General features: G+C 27.0%; 1 protein-coding gene across 1 annotated transcript in view; it reads left to right on the forward strand.

Annotated features, from left to right (window-relative positions):
* Positions 1-6,508, forward strand: part of LOC116849236 — an 11,514-nt gene extending 5,006 nt beyond the window's left edge. The window contains exon 2 of the mRNA XM_032826178.1: positions 6,291-6,508. The gene's annotated coding sequence lies outside the window, so the exon portion shown is untranslated. The remainder of the gene's footprint in view (positions 1-6,290) is intronic.
* The last annotated feature ends 43 nt before the right edge of the window (positions 6,509-6,551 follow it).

The following is a 6,551-nucleotide window of genomic DNA, read 5'->3' on the forward strand; positions in this document are numbered from 1 at the left end:
AAAAACACTTTATCGCGTTCCATTTTTCACAAAGCAAAAGAAATTGTTGTTTAGGAAAATAATTGTGTATGCTGACTGAATGTTATCGAGAAATGTCGAAATTAATCACAAACTACCTGTTTCGTTAGTAATGACTACTAGAACTGTTTGCATTGCCATCTAACATTTGCGGGCGGAAACTAAGTTAAGGTCCTAATATGATACATGTGTGTCAGAAGGATAATTTATTTTTATCCTATGCCTAAACAAATTAAGTTTGTGGAATTTATGCTATTTTACATAAAAATAACCTGAGGTAATCTTGATTCCAAAATGAATAGTGTTAACAAACGTATCAAAATAATTATTATACACAGCACAATAAATAAACAAAAAATCAGACCTTATAAATATAGACATATGAATATGTAATTACAGAATTAAATGGCATAATACTTAAACATTGTAATATATTTTTCGATACAAATGCGAAATAAAATATAAATAAAATGTAAGAAAAGGGTAAAGAGGGGTTTTCTCAAACATTTCTGACTTAAATGTTGATTCTTTTTTTTACATATTTTCGTTTTATGAAACATTTAGAATTAATATTATAATAGATTTAATAGATATAATATTATTATATCTATTAAATGATATAATAATATCATGATATTTAATAGATATAATAGATTTAATATTTGAACAAATAATGATAACATAAAAGAATTTGTAAAAACGTTTCGCAGACAGCTGCATGCTTTTCAATCTAGTATAAACACGTTTACCGCACTATAATAAATAGCACCTTTCTTAAAAATGTTTCTGCAGTTATTTTTCCTCTATTCTTCTTTTTTTTAATTTATCTTTTTACTCGGAAATATTTTTGACTAGTAACGACAGGTGTAGTGAAAGTTTCAGTTCGACATTCTGGAGAATGGCTTCTAAGCATTTTCATCGCGGATCACAAGTTATCCATGTTGCGTTTTATATGGCTATAATTATTTTCAATGAAGGATTTTTCTTTCTATTAAAACTTCTGAAATTTATGAATGTAAAAATTGGCTTAAGTAAAAGGGTAAATTGGTAGGTAAAAGCCTTTTCTGAATATCATAATGAAATAAGTATGCAGATACAGAGAAGCGGCACTTATGGGTCACGCGCTAAGGAAGATTAGTTAAGATGATCTGTCTAGTAATTGAACACCATCCAATAAATGAACAGTTTGCAGTATGTATTAATAAGATATGTAATGTACTTTATGGTTCATGTGAATAATTAAAGATAATCCACAGGTTATGTGATTATGTCAAAAAAGTGTATCGCAGAAGGTTAACCTGGCTTCGTCTGTTCAAATATTGGAGTTTGGTATTTAAGTAATCTATAGGCTTTAAGTAATCATTTACTGGACAGGTCACTCTAGTAAAGGAAGACAACCTCAATTTCAATCTATAATATGAAAACTTATTATTGTATGGCTCCGGAATAATCGATTAGACACTAGTGAAAAAATCTGTTTTTTGTTCTTAACTTTAAAAGTATTTAAAAAAAAACTTTTCTTTTTTTAAAAAGAGTTTTCGATAGACGATATCTAAAAATTATAATTCAATTTAGAGAAATTACTCTTTAATATTTTTAATGATATATATATATATATATATTATTAAAATTTTAATTAATAATATATTTTTAATTGACATATGAGACCGATCTTCAATCAGTTTATTTGTTTTTCCGTTATATTGTTATATATAATAATAAAAAAGTTTTAAAAATCATTCTTTAGCTATTATTTTGTTTGTTTCAAAAATAAAACAATCATATATTGACAAGCAATAACACTATAAATAACATATTTTTTTATAGGTGCTTAGATTTTAAAATTACGACTTGCAACTGTGGTACTATATAAAAAGTCGATTTTTTACCGCTACTAATAACTGAAAATTGATATTTCATTTTCTAAAAATTTATATATTTTCTTTTTTCTATTAATAATAAACCTATAAAACTTTTACAATAATAATATTAATAGCTTTTTTTAGAAAATATTTTGAATAAATCTATGTTTTCGCCTGAAAAATGCATAAAAAATCTCTACAAACTGAATTTTTAAAATAGTGCATTAAATAAAAATTCAGGTAACACAAGTTCTTATGAAAGTTTTCGAAAGCCCTTGTTATCGATATTGTTTTCATCGTAATTGAAAGGACATATGAGTAAAAGACATATATTTTGTCTCGTTTGGTGCAAAAGGCACGCTAGGAAAAAAAGCTTGCGGATACGAGGAATCGTTATCCTCCAATAACGCGGTGTGCGACGGTATTTCTCAATTTAAAGTTTGACGAGGGCCACTAGTTCCTTTTCGTCCAACGCGAGCAAGGGATAACGAGATTCTCGATTTACTCGTCGCATTAATCAAGGAAATGATTCGATGGTGAACTCGATATAGAACAGTTAAGATAGTATTCTTCTACATTTAGGCAGGAATGCTTTGTATGAGCCGATCCGTTAACGATTTTCACACGGATAAGAAGTAAACAAGTGGCATACATTTGATAAGTCCTTTTGTCAAGCTCGTGGTTAAAATTCAACGTGTACACATTTATCGCTTATTTAGCAAAGTGGCTATCGTTAATTTGGTAAATTCTCGTACATATTTGTTAAGCTTCATTAATTTTGCAACGTCTGTTTATGTTACAAATGTTGTATATAGAGAAAGTTCTGAGAAATATTATAATTTACATCCGTAAATCGGAAAGTATTGTGTTAGTTTATTCCGGCTAGAATATATTTGTAATGTTGAAAAAATCACATGGAAACGTATGAGAAATTTTACATCATAAGATTAAAATAAATATCCAATCAATCAATTATAATCAGTAATGATAATTAGTTAATAATTATTAATTAATTAATAGTTAATTAATAAGAATATATAAATTTTGTCTTTAATTTAAATATTAGATTGAGTCCGAAGACTTTTCTCAAGAATATATTAATTAATAATAATTCTATTTGTACTTATGTGTGTCTATATTTCTATTAGTGAAACTTCAAAAAATATCCATGCTCCGATTTAACTTAAACTTTGTAAATAAGCTCTTTTTAGATAAAGAATAAGTGTCCCAAAATTTTTGTCAACTCGAATGTTAAACTAATTATTAGTTAGTAGAGACACATCTAACCAATGACTTATACTTTGATATACAGGGTGGGGCAAATGTCTAGAAACACTCAAATATCTCGTAAAAAATGCATTTTTGAAAAACAAGTTTCAGACAAAAGTTATAAGGTTTAAAAAGATGCATTCAACGGTAATATTTATTTGACCTTAGGTGGCGCCGCCAAGGTCAAGTCAAGGTCAATTTTGGTTTTTTAAATAGAAATATATATCTCTATTACACAATTTTATTCTACGTAAAGAAACAAACAACTTTTGTTTGAAAAACAAAACAAAAGTTTTGAAAAACTTTCATACAATCTCTATTTTCTAAGATATTTACGGAAATATCTACAAAATTATTAGTTTTAATAATTTTTTACTCGAATTCTATTAACTTTACCGAAAAATAGCAAGAGATAAAAATTGTTTATTTTTTTTTCCATAGAGCTCTGAGAATTTTTTCAGTATTTTTTAATTAACTTTTTAGTACAGCATTTTTGTGCATTTTCTTGAAGTACTAAAAAGTTTATTGTAACTTTATTACAAAATTTAAAAATTTAAGTACCGGTCTTTATAAAATTCTCTTTTTAAATCTTTCGTCATACAAAATTCAGTGAAGACTACAGTATATTATTGCAAGCGACTATTCACTAATTTTTAATTAATAATTAAAGATTTACAAAGTTATTAGGAAAATGATAGAAGACTTGTTTATTCAGTTTGATCTAATGGATAAGCACACGATGGCAGATATCATCATTACAGCTCAGCTACTCGCTCATCTATCACATCTCACGTGATCATTCACTGTTTTTTAATTAATATGGTGATAATTATTGCAAATGTCATAAAACAGTATAGGACTTTTATATTCACTTCAATTCATACTATTTCTCCACGAGAACTTCGAAGGTTGTTCTGGGACACCCTGTATATTCGAGTCTTGATATCTTTCCACTTCGTGATTATTTCGCTGTCGCTGTGTCTATTTCCATATCTTCCTATAGAAGATGCCACCAATAAACTGGTCAACAGTTTATGATTTAACATTTAATAATAATTTGATTAAAATATGGTAAATGTCCTAATTACTGACTAAATACTCTCATGACGAAAATGAACAAGTTAACGCCTAAGCCTAAACTACAATGTGTGGGCAAAAAAGAAAATATTTAAAGTTTTAATATCTTTAGCTCCAAAAACTGTACAGTTAATTACTTATAAGAAATTAACAACAAATTAACATTATGATTTAGCATAAATAATAGCAAAAGTAATAACTATTTTTTTAATAATTTTTTCCGTAAAATCGATTTCCGCTTTAGTTAAAAAAATTTAATAATTTGTTGAAACAATTATTGATTAAACAAATAAGCAAAATTAATTTTTTTCTATATTTGAATATGTTTTGATGCCACGTTCTGTTTTGCATAGTTACGAAGAGTCCATAGATTGTAGTTTAGGCTCAGGCATAAATGGGTTACATTGGTAACATATGTTAGATTAAGTACATCAAAGAAATTTTAATTGAAGGCTTTGCCATTTAAAGTTTTAATTGTGTTATATTGTTCTAAGTTTTAATTGTATTATATTGTTCTAATTGTCGAAAAGATTTCAATTTATATGCATCTTCTCAAACATGACTGTGTGCGCGCGCGCATGCTTGTGCGGGAGAGAGAGAAAAAGAGAAAAATATTATTGAAAATAAGATCTGTTTAATGTTATAAGTACTTCAGCGACGGATAGATAATCATATTGCTTTATTTGGTGAGTCGTAATATTTGCAACAAAGCTCTTAGCGAATTAAATTTAAGTTTATTCTAGTTTATGATGTATGTTCTTATTAGATTTGAGGCTTTATGTTCTTATTATCGACAGACAGTGGATACTGCTAAAAATTATGATGTATTATTATATCATTATAAGATTATGACTATCACTATGATTTTATGTTGATTTTATTTTTACTTTTACTATTTTTATAGAAAAAATAAAAATATTAATTCAGGCTATTATTTATAATATCTTATTATTTATGATAATTTTTAAATTACAAACTCATATTTACAGTGTTTATTACAATTTAGGGACGTAAATTATGATATTGAGGATATTTCTTAATTCCATAATAAACAAGATTTATAAATCATTTTTTTTTAAAGTTAGGAATATTTTTCTATTGTACGTCATATTTATTAGTAATGCATATGAGTATTCAGATAAATATTTTATTACATATATTAATGCGTAAAATATATATATTTCTTGTTATCTTTTTTGTTTACAAAATATTCGTTAATATTGTATATAATATAATATAATTAATAATTTGTAACAAAAAGAACACCTCTCTCGAGTCCTGATTTTACTACGCTAAATGTAGTGCACCTAGCCACTTTCAACTATGAATATTTCGGAGAGAGAGAGAGAGAGAGAGAGAGAGAGGGGGGAAGAGAAGTGGATATTTTTAACATATTCTTTTTAACTTGAACACCAAAATATTAAGAATATGTCTTAAAAAACAATTAATTAATAATTATGATTGAAATTATTAATTATGATTAGCGTTTTATAAAAAAAGTATATTTTCCACAAAAACTGAAAAGAAATTTACTTAATCACAAGACTATTTACTTGGAAATTAATAATATTTTTCGTAATGTCATATTATATAAAACTAATTATTATTTGTTAGAGATGAAGGTTGTAACTTTGCAGAAAAAAATGTGAAACAATGTTTTAAAAAATAATGTTATTTTAACATAAAAAATTTTAATGTCAAGACTGGTTTCAACAGACTGTTACTAATTCTTTCATTTATTTTCTTAATCAGAATCATACATAATTATACATTATTAAATCATACTTAATTATAGATTATTAAATAAAATTAAGAGTAAAAACCCATTTTTTAAAATAAATATATACTTATATATACTTATATGATATTATTTAACTGATTAACAGCAAGAAAAACAGTGGTGATTTTAATAATTGCGATATTCACTTTAAGTCAAGAAGTTGCTATTTTAGAGCAACTAAATTATTTGTGCTAAAGTTGCTCAAATTATTCGCGCTCTCTTTTTATCCTCGCTTCTGTATCATTTATGATGATATTACAATCTCTTCGCTTGTCATGTTTCAGTGGCACGCACGATTCAATAAGCGACACTGGTCGCTGAAAAAAGAGCTCAACCGACGACTGAGCAACCGTGAACTGCGGGCAGACATTGATGAGACACGGGTTCCGAGTGTCACCGGCAAATAACGATTATTAACGAGGGAAAAGGAGAAAAAAAAGAAAGAAGAAAGAAAAACAGCAAGGTAGTACGCAGTACGAGAAGAGAAAAAGGGGAGAGAACAAGAGAGAGAGAGAGAGAGAGAGAGAGAGAGAGAGAGAGAGAGA

The sequence above is a fragment of the Odontomachus brunneus genome, unplaced genomic scaffold (genome assembly GCF_010583005.1).
Source record: "Odontomachus brunneus isolate Ranch 3 - 2012 unplaced genomic scaffold, Obru_v1 Obru_scaffold_109, whole genome shotgun sequence".
NCBI lineage: Eukaryota > Metazoa > Arthropoda > Insecta > Hymenoptera > Formicidae > Odontomachus > Odontomachus brunneus.